A 24,448-nucleotide genomic window follows, 5' to 3' on the forward strand; every position below is an offset into this window, starting at 1 on the left:
AAATTATCTCATTTAGTTCTTTCAACAACTCTGTGATGTAGGTAATATTCCATTTTATAGATGAAATAAACTAAGACTAAATGATGAATAATGAATGAAACTAAGTGATGAAGTAAAGTGCAGTGACCAAAGGGTTGGTAAATTCAGATCTGTCTAATTTGAATGCTCTTTTTATTACATCATCTTTGAAGCTTGGACTATAGTGAGTAAAATAGATGTGAAAATAGGACATGTTAAAGGCAGACATAAGAAGCATCTTGTGTGACTGCAAGTGCAACTAGAAGGGTAAAGAAGGAACTTACAGCAAAATAATAGGACCAGATAACCTGGGCAAAGTGCATGCTTTTCTATTTATATACAGAAAATTCTCCATCCAGTCAGGGAAATTCCATTCTGCTTTCGACTCTTTGTGCTTGTAAGTGTAGCTAGAGCTTGAGAACTAACATCAATATCTAAAATGCAGGTCACTAACTAAACCTATTAACTACTGAAGAGCCAATTAGAGCTCTGGGAGAGGAGCTGATCCTTTGCTAATTACTCCTCAGATAAAATCTGTTTCTTCAGCATCACAGGAAATGCACAACTGCTTATTTTCCGGTAGCCAAGAAAAATATATTCATCTAACATATTGATTCCTGAAAAATAACTTAGAATCATTGACATCCAACTAAAATCTAGTGGCATACTTAGTTAGGATTATGTTAGTTAAGCTTATTATTAGAATTACGTCAATGACAGCGATACACAGAGAAAAAATGTATTTCTCTCATTTAAAAAGAACATTAAGATTTGCTTTGGCTAAATGAGGTAATAGGGACCAGGTTTACCTTTCCATATGAAACAACTGAAAAATTAGACACAATATTTGAAACAATGGTCTTCAGACATTGACACCAGGCAACACAAGACAGTCATCCCTGAGAGAGTGGGGACAAACAAGATGTCTCAGCTTACTGCCTGGATAGAGTTTCCCGGCTGTAGTGAAGGAGGGGAAACCAAGTGGAGCCCAGCAAGCTGGCAGAGTTAAGAAGGCAGAGTTAGGAATCCAGAGAGACTAAGCCAATGAGAATTCATAGAGGCAAATATGAGAGAGCAGAGAGGTGCACAGAGGCAGAGCTCCCTGTGGATTTTCTGTTAGGCATTGCTCAGTGTATATGTGAGGAAACTATCCGAGGGGGCAGAAAGAACGACCTGAAAGAGAAGAGGGAACAATCTCTGGAACCTATACAGGGCCAGGAAGAGTTTGTGTTTGCTCCAGACAAAAAAGGAAAAGCTGTAAATTCATGGGCACTGAGTAAAGTACTCAGAAGAGTATTATCTCAGGAGTGGAGCAAAATTAGCTCTAGATAACAGGCTGCTCTGGCCCCACCTTACAAATATTAAAAGCAAGTCTCAAAAGGATCAAACTATTTCCAACTTAACTACATTCAAGGAAAAAAAAATTGAACAATATGTATAGGGTACAAAAATATCCAGTACTTAGAAAGTAAAATGTGAAATGTCTGGCATCCAACAAAAAATTACAAGTCATTCAAAAAAGCGGGACAGCATGACCCATAACGAGGAGAAATATCAATAGAAACAGATTCCTAATTACATCTATGATAGAATTAGTAGATGAGAACACTAAAACAGTTATTATAACTATAGTCTATATGTACAATAAAGTAGTGAATGCTTGATCATGTTAGGTAATGATATAGAAAATATTTAAAAAGCCCTAAATAAAGCTTTTAGAAATGAAAAATACAGTGTCTAGGATGAAGAAAGTCAATACTCTGATGGCATTAACAGCAGATTCTACACAGCAAAAGAAAAAATTAATGGGCAAGAAACATGGCAATAAAAACTATTTAAAGGGGTAGAAAAAAGACTGAAAAAAATAAACAGAGCTTCAGTGAGCTATGTTACAATTTCAAGCGGCATAATGTATGTTTTATTCTGACTGAGTTTTCTCTGAGTTAATTAAATTTTCCACTGCTGGGAAAAATGTGGATGCTAGATATAAATTAAGTTATAGAAAAGTAAATATGATATCCCTTGGGGGGGAAAATCATAGGCAGTCATTCAGGGCTGACTTGATATTCCTTAGAGAGAGGAACTCAGCCTCTTTCTATCTTGTATTTTTGCCATACACAGCTTCTATCCCCAAGGTCACCTCAAGGTCCAAGATGCCTCCTGGAACTCTAACAATTACTTCCACAATTCCAGCAATTAGGAAAGAGGATACTTCCTGGAAGTTGTACAAACTTCTGTTGGTAAGAACCTAGCCAAGTTAGACATTTACATCTAGCTAAAAGAACTACTGCAAAATACAGTAACGATTTTGATTAGTTATATATACAGCTAAATATCAAGGGTTCTGTAACCATGGTTCAAGTGGACAATGGATATCAGAGGAACAATAAACACTCTCTCTTACATAGTGGGATAGAGGTTTTTGGGGAAAGAAAAATACCAGGTAAAAGCTAGCACATATCAGATTTGAGATGGAGATGAGTGGATAATAAAGCTAAGAGGGGGACTTTAACAGAGAAACATATGAGAATGAGAGCATAACAACCAGTGCATTACATTCTTCACAAAGGCAAGCAATGTTCTCTTCATTGTACATATCAGACATATTTTATTAGGTATCTATATAGATTCTAAAAGAGACTGCTATGTGTTGAGGAAAGATAAAAATATAAATAACTCCTTCCCACATGGAATTTATAATTTAGTTTTCCTGCAATAGTTAAGGTAACACCAACTGCTGTAACAAAACAAAACAAAAAATGTATAATGATAAAAGAAATGAGCTACTTAGCCATGGAAAGCCTGCGGGAAACTTAAATGCATATTACCAAATGAAATAAACCACTCTGAAAGGTCGGTAGACTGTATGATTCCAACTACATGACATTCTGAAAGAGGCAAAACTATGAGACAGTCAGATCAGGAGTTGGGATATTGGGGACGGATGAATAGGTGGAGCAGAGAGGATTTTTAGGGCAGTGAAAATACTCTGCATGATATTATAATGATAGATACATGTCACTATATGGTTTTCTAGTGATTAGACTGGGGTTATGAATTTTGGGGAGAAAGATCATAGAGGAAAAGTGCCATCCTCATCACACATCTCAAGGGTACATACTATCAATATGACTCATCTCTGTTGATATTGACCTTGATCACCTGGCTGAGATAGGGTTGTCAGGTTTCTCCTCCACAAAGTTACCCTTTTGTTTTCTCCTTTCCACGCTATGCTCTTTGGAAGTACATCACTATGCACTGAACACACTTAAGGAGTAGAGTTACACTCCACCTCCTTGAGGGCAGAATATCTACATAAATTATTTGGAATTCTTCTACACAGATTTCTCTTCTCTATTTTTCAATTTATAATAATAAATTGGTATTAATTTATCCAATTATTCATTTATATTAGAATGGAATCATGGGTATTTATTTTACACTTTGAATTATAATCCAATACTATTTATTTATTTATTTATTTATTTATTTTTTAATTAAAGTTTATTGGGGTGACAATGGTTAATAAAGTTACATAGATTTCAGGTGTATAACTCTGTATCACATCATCCATAAATCCCATTGTGTGTTCACTACCCAGAGTCAGCTCTTCTTCCATCACTATATATTTGATGCCCTTTACCCTCATCTACTACCCCTCACCCCCTTTACCCTCTGGTAACCACTAAACTATTGTCTGTGTCTGTAAGTTTTTGTTCCTCATTTGTTTGTCTTATTCTTTTGTTGTTTTTGGTTTATATACCACATATCAGTGAAATCATATGGTTCTCTGCTTTTTCTGTCTGACTTACTTCGCTTAGCATTATAATCTCAAGATCCATCCATGTTGTCACAATTGGTCCTATTTCATCATTTCTTACCACCAAATAGTATTTCATTGTGTATATATACCACAACTTCTTTATCCATTCATCTATCGAAGGACATTTTGGTTGTTTCCATGTCTTGGCGACCATAAATAAAGCTGCAATGAACATTGGAGCACACTTGTCTTTATGGATAAATGTTTTCAGATTTTTTGGGTAGATACTCAGGAGAGGGATTGCTGGGTCATATGGTAATTCTATTTGTAATTTTTTGAGGAACCTCCACACTGCCTTCCATAACGGCTGCACCAGTCTGCATTCCCACCTACAATGTATGAGGGTTCCTTTTTCTCCACAGCCTCTCCAACACTTGTTACTATCTGTCTTGTTGATGATAGCCATTCTAACTGCGGTGAGGTGATATCTCATTGTGGTTTTTATTTGCATTTCTCTGATGATGAGTGACGTTGAGCATTTTTTCATATGTCTATTTGCCATTTGTATGTCCTCTTTGGAGAAATGTCTATTCAGGTCCTCTGCCCATTTTTCAGTTGAGTTGTTTGTTTTTCTGTTGTTGAGTTGCATGAGTTCCTTGTATATTTTGGATATTAGCCCCTTATCGGAGGCGCAGTTTGCAAAAATCTTCTCCCATTCAGTTGGTTGCCTTATTTTGTCGATGGTTTCTTTTGCTGTGCAGAAGCTTTAAAGTTTGATATAGTCCCATTCATTTATTGTAGCTTTTACTTTCCTTGCCTTCGGAGTCAAATTCATAAAATGCTCTTTGAACCCAAGGTCCATAAGTTTAGTACCTATGTTTTCTTCTATGCAGTTTATTGTTTCAGGTCTTACGCTTAAATTGTTGATCCATTTTGAATTAATTTTGGTACCTGGTGACAGATAGCAGTCCAGTTTCATTCTTTTGCATGTGGCTTTCCAATTCTGCCAGCACCATTTATTGAAGAGGCTGTCTTTTCTCCATTGTATGTTTTTTGCTTCTTTGTCAAAAGTTATCTATCCATATTTATGTGGGTTTATTTCTGGGTCTCAATTCTATTTCATTGGTTTATGTGTCTGTTTTTCTGTGAATACCATGCTGTTTTGATTATTGTAGCCCTGTAGTACAAGCTAAAGTCAGGGAGTGTGATACCTCCGGTATTGTTCTGTTTTCTTAAGATTGCTTTGGCTACTTGGGGTCTTTTCTGGTTCCAAACAAATCTGATGATTTTTTGTTCTAGTTCTTTAAAAAATGCCATTGGGATTTTGATGGGGATTGCATTGAATCTGTATATTGCTTTGGGTAATATGGCCATTTTAACTATGTTGATTCTTCCAATCCATGAGCACAGAATGTCTTTCCATTTCTTTGTGTGTTCCTCAATTTCTTTTAAAAATGTCTTATAGTTTTCAGCATATAGGTCTTTCACATCCTTGGTTAAGTTTATTGCTAGGTATTTTTATTATTTTTGTTGCAGTTGCAAAAGGTATTGGATTTTTTTTTTATTTCTTTTTCTGAGATTTCATTTTTAGTATGTAGGAATGCAATGGACTTTTGTACGTTGATTTTCAGTACTATTTATTTATCATGTTACTCAAATTGTTTCAGCTTTGGCCACTGAGAGCTTTCATAATGCCCGTTTGACATATCTCATCATTGTATTTTTTGTAACACTTTATTACGTTCTCCTACTACAGTCAGCCTCTTTTAATATCAAATGTGTGTTTCTTTGCATTCATTCCTATTAAGATCTTTTCTGTTGGTATTAGTAAATAACTCAAATATGCTGAAATAATTTGGCTTTTTTTTCCCAGTTTTAATTATCTCTCCATGTTTTGGCTCATCAGAAAATTTGATACCTTCTCTGTGTCCATTTAAATACTCTACACAAGACAAGACTAAGGCTAGAGTCCTATGCCCCCTTACTAAAATCCTCTGTCTCTCTCTCTCTCTCTCTCTCTCTCTCTCTCTCTCTCTCTCTCTCTCTCTCTCTCTCTCTCTCTCTCTCTCTCTCTCTCTCTCTCTCTCTCTTTCCCCAGCCTGACCCTGAAGCTTTAATTAGAACTCTTTTGGTGCCTTTTTCATTCAGTAGAAAATGGACTTTATAATATTATCTTCCAACTCACATTTCATTCTCCTATCCATAAGAACAAATAAAAGAACAGGAAGTGTACTGAGAGAGTTTCATGTGAAGAATAATAATTAAGTGTTGCACTGCTCAGAAGTGAAAGGAGAATGGAGTTCAATGGGATTAGAGACTCTGGAATTTTATCTTTCCTAGGAAGGAAACAGTTATCAAGTTTGGAGGACAAAAAGTAAGGAATGAAAGATGAATTGGAGTTACCTCTCATTCTCCACAAAGACCGCATGACATCAACCCAGAAGAGAAATGGCACAAAAACATTTCAAGGCCACATTAGTTTCCATGACAGTAAGACTCCTTCGAAAGAGTCATGCTAGAAAGTGGCAGATAACAAGACAACAAACCATTCTCTATGATAAGCATCTATGTACAGTTTAAAAATAAATGAATATTGCAAGCCCATAGCATCAAAAAAATCTCCAATGATTTCAATTTCAGCTTCCACTTGTTGCCTGCCTTCTGATGCTTTCTGAACTGGTCACACCTTGAAGAGAAAACAACACTTCTTAAAAGGAGACTCATACTCCTGGCTTAGAGAGTCAAGTGGAAACACTATCAAGAAAAAAATGGGATTGAAGGACTTCTTCTGAGGTTTCAGAAATGCTTCTCAGAATGAAGTCAGAAAATTCAGTTTGTGACCTGAAACATTTTCTAGTATAATTTCCCAGAATAAATGTGGAAGCTTTATCACTTTTCAGGTGTGCTCATTCCATGTACTCAGGGGGCACTAGCTACCATTCACAAAACACCTACTATGTGCAGTTTTATGTTTTCCCTAATTCTCAGAAAAACCTCATGGAATAGGTGTGAGTCTTTCCATTGGCAGGTTTGAACTGAGCGTCAGAAAGTTTGAGTGAGTAGCCTGTGCATGATGTCAAGTGACAGCAGCAGGAATAACACTCGGCAGTTCTCAAAGGAAAGCCCCTGTTGGAATTCACTATACTACACCATTTTGCCACAACCCAGCAAATCTCTGGCAACCTCAAAGATACTCAACAACTGTTAACATAGGAGACTTTGTGTCAGAAACTGAGGTGTTTACCTCTCTGGTTGCAGGGGAATACAAACATGAGATTCTGAGCCTTATAACTCAGTGTTTGACTTAAGGTTCAGTAGGTACGGACAAAGCAGCTTTTTGCTCTTCCTCCTACATGTGCGTCTGACTCCATCCTACCTGCTCAGGCAGCTCAGAACGTTTAGCTGGATAAAGATGTTACTGAAAATCATAATCTTTTTCCTGACTTTTCAAACAAAAATTTAGAGCTGGAACTTTGCTCAAAAGAAGTGACTTAAAAGATTGATACTAACTCATTGAACGTGAGACTTAAAATTAACTTTTTTGCCAATGGCAAGGAACATTTATTTAATCTTGTAGTGGGCCAGAAAACCCTAAGCTCGTTTTCAGGGCTGCGGTTTTCTTTCTTTTTGTTTCTGCCTCTACCATAAGCTATACTTCTATCCTCAAAGGTTTAGGTGATAGTTCAATCCTTCATCAGTAAGAAGCTCATATGTGGTCATTGAAAAAAGTTAACCGCCAGCTTATAACATCAGATCTTATTCACTCTAAATTTGCTTAGGGGAGATTTTGTGTGTTCCTCTTCATTACACCTGCCAGATAATATGAACCTGACCAGTAACAGTTTGATGCCCTGGCTGATTAAGATTCTGGAAGAAACCTTGAGAAAGCTGCTGTTCCTGAAAATTGTCATTAGCACATTCCTCTCAGAAGATAGCATTCTTCAGTCTGCAGTCTGATTTTCCTCCAGTCTCAGCAGTCTGCTGGCATGGAGCCACTGTAAACTGGAACATCTTTTGTTTTCTCAACCTCAGTGAAAGTTGATGGGTTTAATTGTTATTGCTTCACTTAGAGCACGACCATATTTACTGCCATTTGATGCAAGCTGTGTATCTTGCCGCTCAGGTTTCCAAGACAAGGATCTCAGGAAAATTATTTTAATCTGGCTAGACTGTTAGTTTAGTGCTCTTCAATCCTAACTGATGATATCATAACTCACCTTGCAAAGCAAGAATATGAAGGTATGCAAAGGAGACATTCGGGAACCTTGGAAATCCCGTGGCACGAACTAAATCAGACTCTCAAATGTAAGAACAGGTGGTAACAGTCTCTGGAAACATTGCAGTTATGTATGTCCCAGAGTTTGAACACTCTTTAGAAATATATAGAGAAAAGGCATGCAATCGTTAAAGCCTCTAGACCAAGTAGGAAGTTGATCTGCGAAGTTGACCACTGGGAATTCCTGCTCTAGTCCCTGGGAAGATACAGTCTCTTCTCCCTGTGTGAGGGGCTTTGAGTAATTGGTTTTCTAAAGGCAGCAACACAGTAGGTCCCATTGGACTCACCAACCCTTATCTTCACAGGACTAGCTAGAGGCAATGACAGCACCACTGGTGATAACTAGCACCAGTTCAGTTCAGTGTGCATGGGGTTTGGGGTTTGGAAACCCCCCTTGCCATGCATCATCTTGCCAAAGTTCAGTCATTGGTGTTTTTAGTATATGTGCTGCCGAAGCGAGCACAGCCATTGGTGTTTTTGTGTCATGCCCTGGCAATCAGATTCAGCAATATGTTGGTCGAACTCAAAGAATTCAAAACCGATTTCTAGAATCTGGCAATATCAATTCTGGTTTATTTTTTCTTCTTTTCTCTCATCTTCTATGATTCATAATAATCCCCCTTTTAAAATTAAATGCATCGTCCATAGCCCTAGAGATGTCTCCTCTTTGTTAAGAACTTTTTTCAAAACTATCTTGTGTTCATCATTGCATAAAATTTCACACTGTGATATCTAACTACTGTGAAGAAATCCAGGATATTTTCAGCCATTTGAAAAAGAACTGGGATTCTTGTCCCATGGTGAGGGGCATGGCTGGATGGGGACCAGTATAGGGCTTCTAAATTGAGGGGCCCAGGGCAGGGGCTCCTCTTGTCCAGCCCACGGGAGGGAAGATTGTATCTCATCCAGAGGTTAGAGAAAACACTAGCTCTCTGCTGAAATCCTCATTAACTATGATGTATTTAACTAGGATTTATATAAAACTACTTCTGGTATCTCTTCCATGATCCCTGGATATGTTTGTGTTTCGAGCTGGGTAATTACCGGGAACATAAATATTTCTGTCTGCTTTGGTGAGCTCTTGGAAGTAGGAAAGAAGGTTTGAGTTCTATTTTTCTGCAGGTCTGGGCTTCTGCTGTTGCACTGGGTATGAAATTATATATTTTGTAGGTGCCATGTGGAAGTCTGACCCCCAGTGTCTGTTACCAACTGCTGCACGTCTTTAGAAAGTAGATATGGCAAGGGTACAAAGCAAACAAAAGAATAGCATCTTGAAGTTGCACAGCAATATACGTCGTTGCTTGGTTTTCTGGAACATTTTTCATTAGGAAAAGCAGACACTTCAGAATTAGAAGGAAATGTCAGTCAACACACGGAATCAGGTTATTTAGCATCCAGAAACATGAAACAGAGTACATATAGAAAGGGATTAGTTTATGTTTGGGAATAATTTCCATTTTTATAGCCCTTGTATATCCATAAGCTGTCACTTTGGCTTTGTTATTGCCACAAAAATGTTGGTCATATTTTTCAGACAGTCTTTCAAAAGGTGACCCCATTTTCATGTTATACTCCATTTTTTTTAACTTTTCATTTTAAAAGAACTATAGGTTCACAGAAAGTTGCAAAAATATTAGAGTGGTCCCATGTACTTTTCACCCAAATTTCACCAGTGGTGACATCTTATATTAACTATAGGACATGATCAAAACTAGGAAATTGATGCTGTTGCAATTCACATACCTTATTTAGAGCTCACCAGTTTTATCTGTACATATGTGTGCCCTCATGTATGGTTCTAAGCAATTTTATCACATGGGTAGATTCATGTAACCACCACCACAGTCGAGACAGAGAACTGTTCTATCATTACAAAGATCTGCCTCATTTTACCCTTTTATAATCACACCCACTCTCCCCCACCCCACCCTATCCCTAGCCCATGGTAATCACTAATCTGCTCTCAATCTCTATAATTTAATCATTTTGAGACCATGATGTAAATGGATCACATAGTATGTGACCTTTTAAGATTGGTTCACTTAGCACAATTCTTTTGAGATCTATCCAAGTCATGTGTTAATAATTTGTTCCTTTTTATTGCTGACTAGTATTCCCTTGTACGGATATGCCACAGTTTATTTAGCCGTTTTTACACTGAAGGACATCTGGTTGTTTCCAGTTTTTACCTATTACCAACAAAGCCACTATGAACATTTGTGTATAGGTCTTTGTGTGAATATAAGTTTTCATTTCTCTGAAATCAATACCCAGGAATGTGAGTGCTGAATCATATGGTTCGTGTATGTTTAGTCTTTACAGGAACTTCCAAATGTTTAGTCTTTACAGTCTTTGCAGAGTGGCTGTACAGTTTTACATTTTACATTCCCACCAGGAATGTGCTTTCTTCACATCCTTGCCAGCATTTGGTATTGTCACCTTGTTTCACTTTAGTTGTTCTAATAGATGTGTAGTTGTCTCCAATTTTAAAAACAAAAAGCATTTTGTTCTTGCCATCAGAACAGCTCTATGAAGAGAAAAGGATGAGTAACCCTATGAACAATCCACACAGTTGTGGGATTCATGTCCTTGTTTCTATGTGATTTGACAGCTTAACTAAATCTTCTGAGGACAAAAGTTCAAGGATGATATGGACATCTGAAATACAGCAATTCTGACTGGACTGTTTGGATTCCTTATTAAAATCTTCCCACCCTCCCCTCTGGCAAAGCCAGAAAACTTTCCAATTACTAGACTAATTGTGTTGCGTTAGGAGGTGGTTATACTGAAAAGTGTTTCTGGCAGCTATCTAGAAATTAAACATGCTATCGCCTTACTTTTGTGTTTGTTTCTTGCGTGTTTTAACATTTGATCAATCCAACCTATCTTTTCTCAGTTTGTTTGACCAAACTATAGAAGGGAGAGTTCTGTTCTCTTCCCTATGGAAACCGAGTTACGCAGATTACACTCCCTGACTTCCTATTATCATGTGTTACCTCATTACTTCACTTCCTGGGTCAGGGGTAAAGTGAGGTATATTAGCTTGGGTCCCAACCTCTGTCTTCCTTCCAAATGGAGCTTATGGATCAGCTCTCCTTGTTGTCTAGTATTAGAAGCGAGAAGTATTATTGCTGTCAGATCTGTTTTTCTGTCCATCCGACCCATAAGAATATGATACATTTTGCATTCCATGCTCAAAAATTCCCTTCGAATATTTGAGGATCAGTTGAAATTCCTTGAACAATATTTTAGCTTTTATGCATTTCAGTCAAGAGGAAGAGTGATCTGGGTCACATAAATGCAACACAAGCCAGCCAGTTGGAATAGAGTAGCGCCGTAAATTTACTAAAACATAGAGAAACCGTATATTCGGAAGAGAAAAAGGAACATAGATCTCAATCATTTTAAACTACCACCATTATAAAAGTGTTCAAATTAAAGAGAACTCTAAATCATAAATGCCTACATTTATAGTCCCTCATTTGCAAGAAGGGGGAAAAATGTAATAAAAAAGTCAAAAAATGTAGGGTGAAGAAAACAGTTAAAAGCAAACCTCTACCATATTCTCCCTAATTTGTCATATGTTTACTTTTAGTCTATTCAAAAGGCACCAACTTTTGAGGAGGAACATACAGAAACACTGCTTTTTTCCAGAAACCATGTTGGTGGAAGTGTGCTGATGGAGACCCATATTGAAAGATGTTTGTTTCTGTCTTGTCAGACTGATGGGGATGGTAAACAGGATTTGTTGCAAAATCCCTTAAATCTAAAAAGCTTGCAGATCATTGATGTCTCTCAGTAAAAATTAATGACTAACTATGGAAATATTTTGCCTCCTGGTCAGTTTGAATAGTTTTCTTCCTTTTTCAGCACAGGGCAGGAAGTTCTCCCCAGAACTATCATGAGTCTCAAATCTCAGGTTCACAGTAGTTATGTGGCATGTGTTTTTTGCCCAACTTTTTATCAGAGAACAAAGTTCAAAGGACATCAGAATCTACAATTCAAACAGTCTCAGAGGAAGACAAAACAGGGCCAGTTTTAATGAGCGAGAACAATGGAAAAAAATTCCAGTGAATAATGCTCAAGTTTTTAAACTCCTATTTCTTTCTCTTCTCTTGGGCTGTTATCAAGACTTCATTTTGTGTTGCTGCAGGATCTGAAAGTCTCTGCCGCCTTCTCTGCATCTTATTGTCACTTCATCTGTTAAGAATAGTTCACATTATTTTTTCTAGACTCTTACAGAAATATAGAGTAAATGTGTTTTGTCTTGAGGTCTCTTTGTGCCCTGTTATTCTGGTACCTCTATTGTTTAAAATGTTATGGTATATGCAGATGACTTAAGATCATTCTAATAACTTAATAAGGGTCCCTAAATTCTATTAATCACATTCTCTCTTTAGAAGAAAACATTATTCATATCTCTGCTTCCAGAGAAGGAATTATCTCAAAATCATATCTCTCCCTAATACTCACTAAAATGAAAGATTCCAATTACTTCCTTTGTTGCTAAATATTCTTAACTACTAATACACTTAGACTGGTACGTGAGGAGTAAGAGACTATATATACTGGGGGTGCCAAAAAAGTGTATACACATGATTTATATTTATCTTTTTTTACCGGTATATATTGAGTATTACAATCTTAATACAGTTTTTTCCTTTCTTAAAATGAATGTGTATACATTTTTTTGGCACTCTTATTGTGTGTGTGTGTGTGTGTGTGTGTTTAATGGAGAATTCTTTCCCATCATCTGTACTTTCTGATCCTTCATATTTTAAGCACTGACATAGTCACAAGTTCTTACTTATAAACACTGTTTTCTATTTCTTTTATAGTTTTGCACTGAAATGTTTTAAAAATTATTTTTAAGGGCATGTTCCTGAAGAAGGGGATTTAGATTGTCAGAAAAGTTGAACAGGAATGCTATTTTCTTCATTGTGTCTAAATCAATCACCCCTTTACTCTCTACATGTGTTTGCCCCTCCTCAGCTACTCTATTTTCTAGTCTTTTTATGATCTCATGTCTCCATTTTCTCATCTCAGCCTAGGCTCTATAGACCATTCCTTCAATATCTTTCCCTTGTCCTTTCTCTGAACTTGCCCAGCAAAACTCTAGCTCTGGTCAATTCAACCATCTGCCTTCTCTGAATTACACCTGGGCTACTGAACCTTGCTGGTGCAACATTTATAAAACCAAAGGGATCACAGTAGTACTTTCTCAACTCTGGGTGTACGTTAAACTCTTCCAGGGAGCTTTCAAAAAAAATACTCCTCGGGCCGGCCCGGTGGCTCAGGTGGTTAGAGCTCCGTGCTCCTAACTCCGAAGGCTGCCGGTTCGATTCCCACATGGGCCAGTGGGCTCTCAACCACAAGGTTGCCAGTTCAATTCCTCGACTCCCGCAAGGGATGGTGGGCTCTGCCCCCTGCAACTAAGATTGAACATGGCACCTTGAGCTGAGCTGCCTCCCGTATGGCTCAGTTGTTGGTTGGAGCGCGGGCTCTCAACCACAAGGTTGCCAGTTCAATTCCTCGACTCCCTCAAGGGATGGTGGGCAGCGCCCCCTGCAACTAAGATTGAACACGGCACCTTGAGCTGAGCTGTCGCTGAGCTCCCAGTTGGCTCAGTTGGTTGGAGCCTGTCCTCTCAACCACAAGGTTGCCGGTTCGACTCCCGCAGGGGATGGTGGGCTGTGCCCCCTGCAACTAGCAACGGCAACTGGACCTGGAGCTGAGCTGCACCCTCCACAACTAAGACTGCAGGAACAACAACTTGAAGCTGAACAGAACCCTCCACAACTAAAATTGAAAGGACAACAATTTGACCATTGTTCCCCAATAAAGTCCTGTTCCCCTTCAAAAGAAAAGTTAAAAAAAAATAATAATAATACTCCTGCCCAGAAAATTAAATCAGCATTTCTTGGGTTGGACTATGTATTCTTTAAAGTTCCCCAGGTGATTCTATTATAAAGGCAGGGTTGAGAATATGAAAGTACACAGCTACAGTTCCCAGTCTTAGCTGGGTCCTCATCTTCATTTTCCTTCTCCTCTGCCATAGTCTCTTTTAGCTGTTCGCTTTGACTTTCTTCCTTGACTTCATTAAAATAATTGATACTAGAAATAGATGTCATGGGGAAGACATTCTAACTATTCCCTGCTCCCAATCCAAACCCTACCAGCCTACTTGCCTACATCTGTTTTTATCCTTAATCCTCAACTTTCAAATCAAAGCAACAGAGAAATATTTTTCAGTCTTTAATAATCTCCCTGCCTGTGCTCTGTCTCCCATCCCCACTCACCTCTGAGTCTTCATTCCATCTACTTCCCCAACTTCTTCTCAATGTTTCATCTCCCTTTATCTTCAAGTTCTTTTGTCATCAAAATCTGAACATACTCAAATTGTGCCTCCTTTAAAAAACTGCTTCATCCATGCACTGTCCTCTTACTGTCCTCTTTTCCTTTATAGCCAAACTTATTGAAGAGCAGTCTGTAAAATTTCTCCATTTCATCATATTCTACTCACTTTTCAAACTATTGTATACCTGATTTCCACCCCTAAATACAATTACACATTCTCCCTGAGTCAATAATTAACTCTTTATTGTTAAATCCAAAAGACATTTTCTGTTCTTTCCTTGACCTCTCAGTAGTATTAGGTTGGTGCAAAAGTAATTTCAGTTTTTGCAATTTTCTTTTTGATTGGGGAAGGAGAACAGGACTTTATTGGGGAACAGTGTGTACTTTTATGACTTTTTTTTTTTTCCCCAAGTCAAGTTGTTGTCCTTTCAATCTTAGTTCAGCTTCAAGTTGTTGTCCTTTCAGTCTTAGTTGTGGAGGGCGCAGCTCAGCTCCAGGTCCAGATGCCATTTCTAGTTGCAGGGGGCACAGCCCACCATCCCTTGTGGGAGTCGAACCAGCAACTTTGTGGCTGACAGCCCACACTCCAATCAACTGAGCCATCCAGGAGCTCAGCGGCAGCTCAGCTCAAGGTGCTGTGTTCAATCTTAGTTGCAGGGGGCAGAGCCCACCATTCCTTGCGGGACTCGAGGAGTTGAAACTGGCAACCTTGTGGTTGAGAGCCCACTGGCCCATGTGGGAATCGAACCGGCAGCCTTTGGAGTTAGGATCTCGGAGCTCTAACCGCCTGAGCCCCAGGCGAGCCCTAGTTTTTACAATTTTTTAACATTTTAAACCATAATTACTCTTGCACCAACCTAATATTTGGTTCCACTCATTACTCCATTTTTTGGGTTTTTGTTTTGTTTTGTTTTGTTTTCTCTCTCTTATGGTTTCTTAACATATTTTCTTAATGGACTCTTCTGTTCTGGTCCTTGGGTCTCTCCTTTTATTTCTCAACACACTTTCCTTTTGTAGGCTAATTAAACCCCATGGCTCCAATTACTGCTCACATGCTGATGACTCTCAAGTCACCTAGGTGTGCCACAACTCTCTCCTGCAATCCTGAAAGGCTTTATTTTGAGGCTTCACAAGGCCTTCAAATTCTTAGCTAAAGTGAATTCTACCCTTTTTACTGAAGTCTACTCTCTCTGTTACCGATTATAATGAATGGCTGGCCACTATCCAGCTGCAAAAGCCAGAAACAAAGTCTTATAATTCTACGTCCCTGATGTCCCTAAAATCTGACCTTGTGCCTATGTCCCACCACAAAGTTTAGGTTCTCCTCATTTCTTGCCTAGATTAAAGGTGGGCTTTCTTCTAATCTGGCTCCTATCTAATTGTTTTTGCATATTCCTTATTCCCTCTCTCTCTTCTCTTAAACTTGAAAATGTTCATCTGGGTTTTACTAGGCAGAAACACAGGGCGTAAAAAAATGAAAAGATACACAAAGAGAAAGTGTGAAGTAATGATCCATAGGTCTCATCCAAATTGCAAAAGAAACGGAAACAAAAGGTCATAGACAAGTTGAAAGAACAGGGAATGGTCAGTGTAATAGAGATTTTGATGTGGAAAGACTCGTGAAGGAGTGACTGAGGTGGTCATGAGAGGAATCAAATGAAGTGCTTTCTTTTCACTTCTCAGATGGCCTTAATTTCTCCTTTCACTAAAGCATCCCTCGACAGACTTTTCAAAACATTCCAACACAAACTTGCAAAGGAAGTAGATAATGAAGCCCGTGGAGAGCGGTCTTGGTAGTAACTGGATCAGAACTTATGGTTTGGGAACCAGGATCAATGGGAAAAAACTTCCCTACAGACTCTGACTACTTTATTGCAAGGTAACTTTCACCAACATTTATTGAGCACTTAATCTGTGCCAGGCTTCATACCTAGTTATGTCTACATATCATTTCATTGAAAATCCCCATGAGCATCTATGAAATTGGTTTGTTACTCTCTTATTTTAATAAATGAAAAACTTGGGTGAAAGGGTCTTAAATAACGTTCCAAAGACAACACGTCTAATGAACGACAGAACTGTCTGACTTCAGATTCTGAAGTTGTAACCACTAAGTGATGCTAGCTCATTCATCTGTATGTATTTATTTATTTATTTAGCCTTACACGTTCCCTACTGCAGGTCCCATTTGAAATATACTCTGTGTTCTTTACTCTAAATATTTTCATTAAACCGAGACTTAAACATTTCATTTTCAAAATGCTTGACAGCTTCTCCTCCCTCGTTTTCTTTCTTATATTGTTTAGCCCTTAAAAAAAGAGAGACTGTGTCTGCATTTTTCTCTTTGTTTTGTGCTATTCTAAAATAAGGCTCAGAACTCCAAGAAGTTCTGTGGGAGTTCAGCAGACTTTTCACACCACTTTTCTTTGCAAGCCCCAGAATTCTCCAGAATGGTAGGTTTTTTAAGGTAGTCCCCCAGATAAGACTTCTAAGCTACCTCAGTAAAAAAATGGAGCCTTCAAACAAGGCTGTTTGGAATGTGGTGACAGACCTAGGAAGATCCACAGATTTCTCTGTGATCTTGAGGAACTTACCTCCTCTAACATACATCCCTTACTTGTTAGCAAAAAACATTCAGTTGAATTCTTACTTGAGAACATAAATGACCTGGGGACAATTTGTTCAAAACTTTTCTGGACTGCATGCCAATATGTGTGCAATCCATGCAAGTACTCTGTCTACTAAAAGTAAATCATTAAGCCTGGAATAGCCAGAAGGAGATCTGAATTCTCTTCTTGGCACCTCTTAAAAATAGCTGGCTATACCACAGGCAATTCTCTTTAGCACTTTGTGATTCAGAACTCTATTTTCAAAACGTAAATACATTTTGACAATTAAATGATTTCACATTATAATGCAACCCAAAATCTAGTAGAGACAAGCATTCTGGTGTATCAGTGATAGTGACTATAAACCATATTATCTTTAAGGGTCTTTCCATATAACTGCGCCAATAATGCCTAATGGTGACATTTGTTAGTCATGGAGCTGTTGTGTATGTGAACTTAGACCACCCACTACTCAAGTCACAGGGCAGCTTTTATTTGTTTTGTTGCAGATAAATTCCTCTAGCCAGCGTGGATATTGGCCGAGGAGGCACTAGTGCCTGCTATACATAAAATTCTTGTCTTTTTTTATGAGAAGGGGAGTATTCTTTATCTTGTTCTCCCCATTGTAGTACCGACAGGGGTCAGAGGGGATGGACAGCTTGTGGGCTGAGAGCTGTGGAAGGCTGTCCTCCTACACAAGCTCCTTCCTTCTCTCTGCCAAGCAGACCTCTGTAGAGATGTTGCTAGGCCATCCAAGGTTCAGCTCTACTGACATAGGACTGGAAACTGGACAAGAAAGGGAAATGCACTGTGACTTCCTCTGTCCTCTTCTGCTCCTTGAGCCAAATAGAAAATCAAGCTTTGGTTTCCAGGGGCGGGGACGGGCGGGGGGAGGGCAGAAATGAAACTGAAGGAAAGAGGAGGTAGTAGTGTTTCTCCGTTTCTATCCCCAGAACTCTGCTCACTTTTAGTCACTACCCTAGCTATATGGAACATCTGTTTCCAGGTAACCTGACAGATCTTGGGAATAGCACCTTTGGATCCCATGTCTTTTGGGCCCTTCTGAAATATTCTGAGTCATGCCTTTATTTTTTCCAAAAAAAAATGTTTCTCCTTCCTAATTGAATTCTCCCTTCAGTTTGCTTTTGGAACCAGGGAAAATGATAAGTTCATTGGAAATTGAATCAATCACAAAGCACTGAGCATGAGTGTGGTTTAAAACTTCAGGTTGGGTTTCTTGGAATTCTGGCCAAGTCTTGTTCCCAGTTGCTCACAGGAAGTTTCAACTGATGTCACTGGAAATTTTGTGTGTGTGTGTGTGTGTGTGTGTGTGTGTGTGTGTGTGTGTGTAACTTAGGTCACAGTGAGGTCATAAGGATCAAAATAAAAACCTTGTTTCAGATCATATCTAGTGATTCCATCACTCTTTATGCCCAACTAATATTTGAAGCCATATGATATTCATGAGCCAGGCAACCATTCCTATCTTTCCTAGTTTGAGATCACCATTAAAACATTGCCTCCTTAGAGGGAAAATTAGGCCTAGACCTTTCCAAAATACGTCTTCACAAATTTAGGATACATAGTTAGATCATCAACTGATAGTTGATATAACTCAGAAGAAATTATTTATTCATGCCGTATAGTTTTTCACTTCAAATTTTAAGGGAAATTTATTGGAATCATCCTCATCTAAAAGGGCAAAAAAATCTTCTAGCATATAATAAAAGCATCTTTTGATGTGTTAAAATATAAATAATAGAGAGAGAAAGCCAAACCATGTGCAGTGAGCACAAATCCACAAAGATGCTTCCAGCCTTTTGGTAGAGGAATATTACATTGGTAATGCATATATGCCATTTGGCAAAGCCCCATGGGCAACCTTGCAACCAAAAGCAAGCCATTCTTTAGTTCATTTCCTTCCATTTAACCAAGTTCACAATTCATCATCTTGCTTCATTCCAACCGAACTCTACTATTTAATGACAGAAGAATATATGAAGCTCCACATTTTCCTAACTTTTCCCAAGCCCCTTTTTACAACCTGTTCTTTTCCTTATGTTCTTTCAACACAACTGTGGTAAATTGTTTAAGTAATATCTTCAAGAATGTGATGAAAAACTAACTTTTCAAGGACTTCAAGTTAATATGTTCTATCTCTATCCTATACCCTCGTTGTTTTTTCCTTCCTCTGGTTTCTGTCATCCTTGGACAAAATTAATCTATCCTCTTTTCTTCTAGGCTCTCTTTTGAATACCCCATATAATGTTTGGTAGGCTTCAAAATGACTTCCCTACTTCCATCCAGACAAGATTCAGGATAATCACAAAGCTCTAGTCCCTAATTGTTGAAGTGCAGTATGAAGCATATTACCACCCTAGAAATTTAGTGACTGCTTGTGTTGGATTAAAAGATCTCCTTCAATGGTATCGGACCCTGAGCTTTCTATAAACCTTTTTAACTCCCAGTTGCTTTATTTCAGTTTTTTAGGTACTGGTTACTAGTGATGCCCACCCTGCCAAAAAAAAAATGAAAACAAAATTCCAGAAACCTGAGTGACTGTATAGTTTTAAACCAGCTGTAATACATAGCATTCTGACTTCTGCTTCTACTCTGGCATGACTGGGCTTTTGTTCTGATTTAAAACTCTGATTTGCATCCAGATCTTAGTGAAAATTAAGCCTTGTTTTTCTATTTCTTACATGGTAGCATATTTTTGTAGAGTGCACCCAACTCAGTCTTGACTCTGTGTGTGTGTGTGTGTGTGTGTGTGTGTGTGTGTTTAAATAATTTCCTTGCTCCCTGTGGCCCACAAGCTTCCTTGCTCCCAAAATGCACAAAATTTGATACTTGCTCATTGGTCCCTGCCTCAGTAGACTCTGTTCCATAGGTCCCCCCCTCTCATTTTAGAAGCTCTTGATGCCCCCTCTGATGTCTCAGTATTTGCTCACCCTACCTAAGCAGAGGTGAACCCAGAGGTGGGGATGTAAGAAAGGTCCAGTGTTTGTTCAAGGTTCTTTTTCCACTGGTAGTAATCTTCCAGGCTTTACCAATTCTATCTCAGATGGCAGTGGTTCATCATTTCTAGACTATGACAAAGATATGCTCCATGAATGCAGGAATTTTTATCTGCTTTGTTCCTAGAGCTTAGAATAGCTCCGGTGCCTGGCACAGAGTAGGTTCTCAATAAATACGCTCTGAATAAGTGAATACAATCCTTAGGTATCCATTTACTTGTATGAATTGGAGAACTTTTTAATTAAAAATAAAATGTTATATTTTTAAGTCAAAAGCATTTTCATGCTCCAATATTTGATATTTTAAGAATGTTAAGTGTTTTCATTTTCATCACTGACATTATATAAAGACAAAAAAACACTGGATTTGGGCTCAGCCAGGTGAGGAACAAAGACATTTCTGAAAGAATCATTACGATGGCTGCCCAAGTAGAACCCAAGTTCTGTTTAAACATGTATTAGTGATGACGGCAGCACTGGCAAAACTATATTTTCAAAATGTTGCTTGATTCTTGAATTTGAGAAGTACATCGTCACGTTTGTTGTTGAGGTCCACCACCCTTTGTTTCATATCAACAGGACGCCTTTTAAATTCAACGCATTAGACATATATTTGGTAGCCTGAGAAACGGCTATTATTTTTAAGCCCAGGATGCCGTTATAATATTTGATGTAACATAGAGAGTTACAAGTGTGCGCCTATGGGCATAGAGATCTGGTAGGAGTATGTGAAAACATCCCCATTGTATTGTGCGGCAACATAGAGGATAAAAAGAATGGAAAATTGAGGCAAAATCTACTGTCTTCTAATGAAAGAAGAATCTTTAGTAATATGAGATTTCTGCCAGAAGTAACTACAACTTTGAGAAGGTTGTGCATTGGCTTGCTAGGAAACTAACTGGTGATCCTGACTTGGATTTTGCTACCACTTCTGCTCTTGCCCCGCCCACCAGACATTGCCATGGACTCAGTTTCAGATGTTCAACAAAAGCATGGCTTAAAGGTTGCTTAGGCAACTATCCTCCAAATGGGAATGATACCCTGTGAGAGAATGAGACTGAAGTCTGAGGTCTTGTCTTATAGGCAACTGCTTTGTGATGCCAGGATGCAGTGTGTTTGTAACTTTGTTATACAGTCATCCCTTGTGTCCACAGGGGATTGGTTCCAGGACCCCTGCAGATACCAAAATCCATGGGTGCTCAAGTCCCTTACATAAAATGGTCTAGTATTTGCACATAACCTATACACATCCTCTGTATACTTTAAATCATCTCTACATTACTTATAATACCTAATATAATATAAATGTTATGTAAATAATTGTTATACTATATTGTTTTGGGAATAACGACAAGAAAAAAGAAGTCTATATATGTTCAGTACAAATACTTAGCTATGTAGTATGCATCAGCAGCAATGTAATATTTTTTTCCACATATTTTTGATCTGCAGTTGGTTGGATCCAAGGACGAGGAACTCGCAGATACATACAGAGAGCTGATTCTATAGCTAACTGGACATGGGCTTAATCTTTGAAATGCCAAGATAGATGACTAGGATTCAGAATAAATGTGGCAGTTAAAAAAAAAAAACAACTACAAAATCAATGTACAAAAGTCCATTTCATTCCTATATACTAACAATGAAATCTCAGAAAAAAATTAAAAAAAAAATTCCTTTTGCAATTGCAACAAAAAGAATAAAATACCTAGGAATAAACTTAACCAAGGATGTGAAAGATCTTTATGCTGAAAACTATAAGACATTTTTAAAAGAAATTGAAGACACAAAGAAATGGAAAGACATTCTGTGCTCATGGATTGGAAGAATTAACATAGTTAAAATGGCCATATTACCCAAAGCAATATACAGATTTAATGCAACCCCCATCAAAATCCCAATGGCATTTTTAAAACAAATAGAACAAACAATCATCAGATTTGTTTGGAACCACAAAAGACCCCGAATAGCCAAAGCAATCTTAAGAAAACAGAACAATACCGGAGGTATCACACTCCCTGACTTTAGCTTGTACTACAGGGCAACAATAATCAAAACAGCATGGTACTGGCAAAAAACAGACACGTAGACCAATGGAATAGAATTGAGAACCCAGAAATAAAACCATATAAATAAGGACAAATAACTTTTGACAAAGAAGCAAAAAACATACAATGGAAAAAAAAAGACAGCCTCTTCAATAAATGGTGCTGGGAGAATTGGAAAGCCACGTGCAAAAGAATGAAACTGGACTGCTATCTGTCACCATGTACCAAAATTAATTCAAAATGGATCAAAGACTTAAGCATAAGACTGAAACAATAAACTGCATAGAAGAAAACATAGGTACTAAACTTATGGACCTTGGGTTCAAAGAGCATTTTATGAATTTGACTCCAAAGGAAAGGGAAGTAAAAGCTACAATAAATGAATGGGACCATATCAAACTTTAAAGCTTCTGCATAGCAAAAGAAACCATCGGCAAAGTAGACAGGCAACTAACTGAATGGGAGAAGATTTTTGCAAACAGCGCCTCTGATAAGGGGCTAATATCCAAAATATACAAGGAATTCATGCAACTTAACAACAAAAAACAAACAACCCAATTGAAAAATGGGCAGAGGATCTGAAGAGACATTTCTCCAAAGAGGACATACAAATGGCAAATAGACAAATGAAAAAATGCTCAACATCACTCATCATCAGAGAAATGCAAATAAAAACCACAATGAGATATACCCTCACCCCAGTTAGAATTGCTATCATCAACAAGACAACCAGTAACAACTGTTGGAGAGGCTGTGGAGTAAAAGGAACCCTCATACACTGTTGGTGGGAATACAGATAGGTGCAGCCACTAGGGACGGCAGTATGGAGATTCCTCAAAAAATTACGAATATAATTACCATATGACCCAGCAATCCCTCTGCTGGATATCTACCCAAAAAGTCTGAAAACATTTATCCATAAAGACAAGTGTGCTCCAATGTTCATTGCAGCTTTGTTTACGGTGGCCAAGACAAGGAAACAACCAAAATATCCTTCGACAGATGAATGAAAAAGAAGTTGTGGTATATATACACAATGGAATACTATTCGGCGGTAAGAAAAGATGAAATAGAACCATTTGTGACAACATGGATGGACCTTGAGATTATAATGCTAAGCGAAAAAAGTCATATAGAAAAAGTAGAGAACCATATGATTTCACTGATATGTGGTATATAAACCAAAAACAACAAGAGAACGAGACCAACAACTGAAAGAACAAAAACTCACAGACATAGACAATAATTTAGGGGTTACCAGAGGGTAAGGGGGGAGGGAGGTCATAAATTAGGGTAAATAGGGTCTAATATATAGTGATAGAAAGAGAATTGACTCTGGGTGGTGAACACACAATGTGAGATATAGATAATATGTTACAGAATTGTACACCTGAAATCTATGTAACTTTACTAACAATTGTCGCCCCAATAAGCTTTAATTTTAAAAAAATACCTTTATATTTTAGACCTGCATATTTGGTTGTTTGGACCCCAGTTGTTTCCTTTCAGAGTTTCAAGTATAAGACTGCTATAGTTACATCACATACTGAGAAACAAAAAATGGGTTTGTTCTTGTCTTCTGCAATTGGAACACATATGGGTGAATAAAATATCACTGGGAAAAACTTTACATATGCAATAAGTTAATAAATTAGTAAATCATAATATAACAACTGATTTAATATTTCACAGTACTTGAAATAAAGATTATTAAAAATTTTGAATAGCTTTAGAAGATGCTTATTGTAAACTAAGTAAACTAAGGACACAAATTGAATATACGCATAATCACAATTACAGTTCAGAAATAAAAAATAACTAATCTTAACAGGAAATACATTTTAAAAGTTAATATGACGGGATTATGGGCAGTTTTTTATTTTTCTGTTTTTTTTTTCAATTTTGATAACAAATATATGCAATTTTAAGAAGTAAAAAGAAACTTATTTTAATTGGCAAAAAGTAAGTCACTGGGCAGCCGGATGGCTCAGTTGGTAAGAGCGCGAGCTGGTTCGATTCCCATATGGGCCAATGAACTGAGCCATCCATAACTAGATTGAAGGACAACAACTTGGAGCTGATGAGCCCTAGAGAAACACATTGTTCCCCAATATTTCCCAATAAAAAAATTTAGAAAAAAAAATTGTTAAAAAAAAAAGTAAATCATTAAGCATGTAAAAATGCCTTGAAAAATAAAATAAGAAACAATGCAAGTAGCGTACCATCATCAGATTACTGGGAAATATTTGCAAATGTAAAAAGTTGATATTATGTAACAATATTATGAAAAGCAATTAACAATTAGATGACAAATGCATTGCTTTCTGATGCCATAGCAAAATGAACTCAAAATATACTTT

At 37.7% G+C, this 24,448-nt stretch overlaps 1 long non-coding RNA gene and 1 pseudogene across 1 annotated transcript in view; one reads left to right on the forward strand and one right to left on the reverse strand.

Moving 5' to 3' along the window:
- LOC148755106 (uncharacterized) overlaps positions 1-24,448 on the reverse strand; it is a 183,268-nt gene that overhangs the window by 115,264 nt on the left and 43,556 nt on the right. The gene's annotated exons all lie outside the window — the stretch shown is intronic.
- On the forward strand, positions 2,172-21,052 carry LOC148755107 (GTP-binding nuclear protein Ran-like; annotated as a pseudogene).

Source organism: Rhinolophus sinicus, chromosome 16, assembly GCF_057876585.1.
Source record: "Rhinolophus sinicus isolate RSI-liver-muscle chromosome 16, RSI-T2T, whole genome shotgun sequence".
NCBI classification, from domain to species: domain Eukaryota; kingdom Metazoa; phylum Chordata; class Mammalia; order Chiroptera; family Rhinolophidae; genus Rhinolophus; species Rhinolophus sinicus.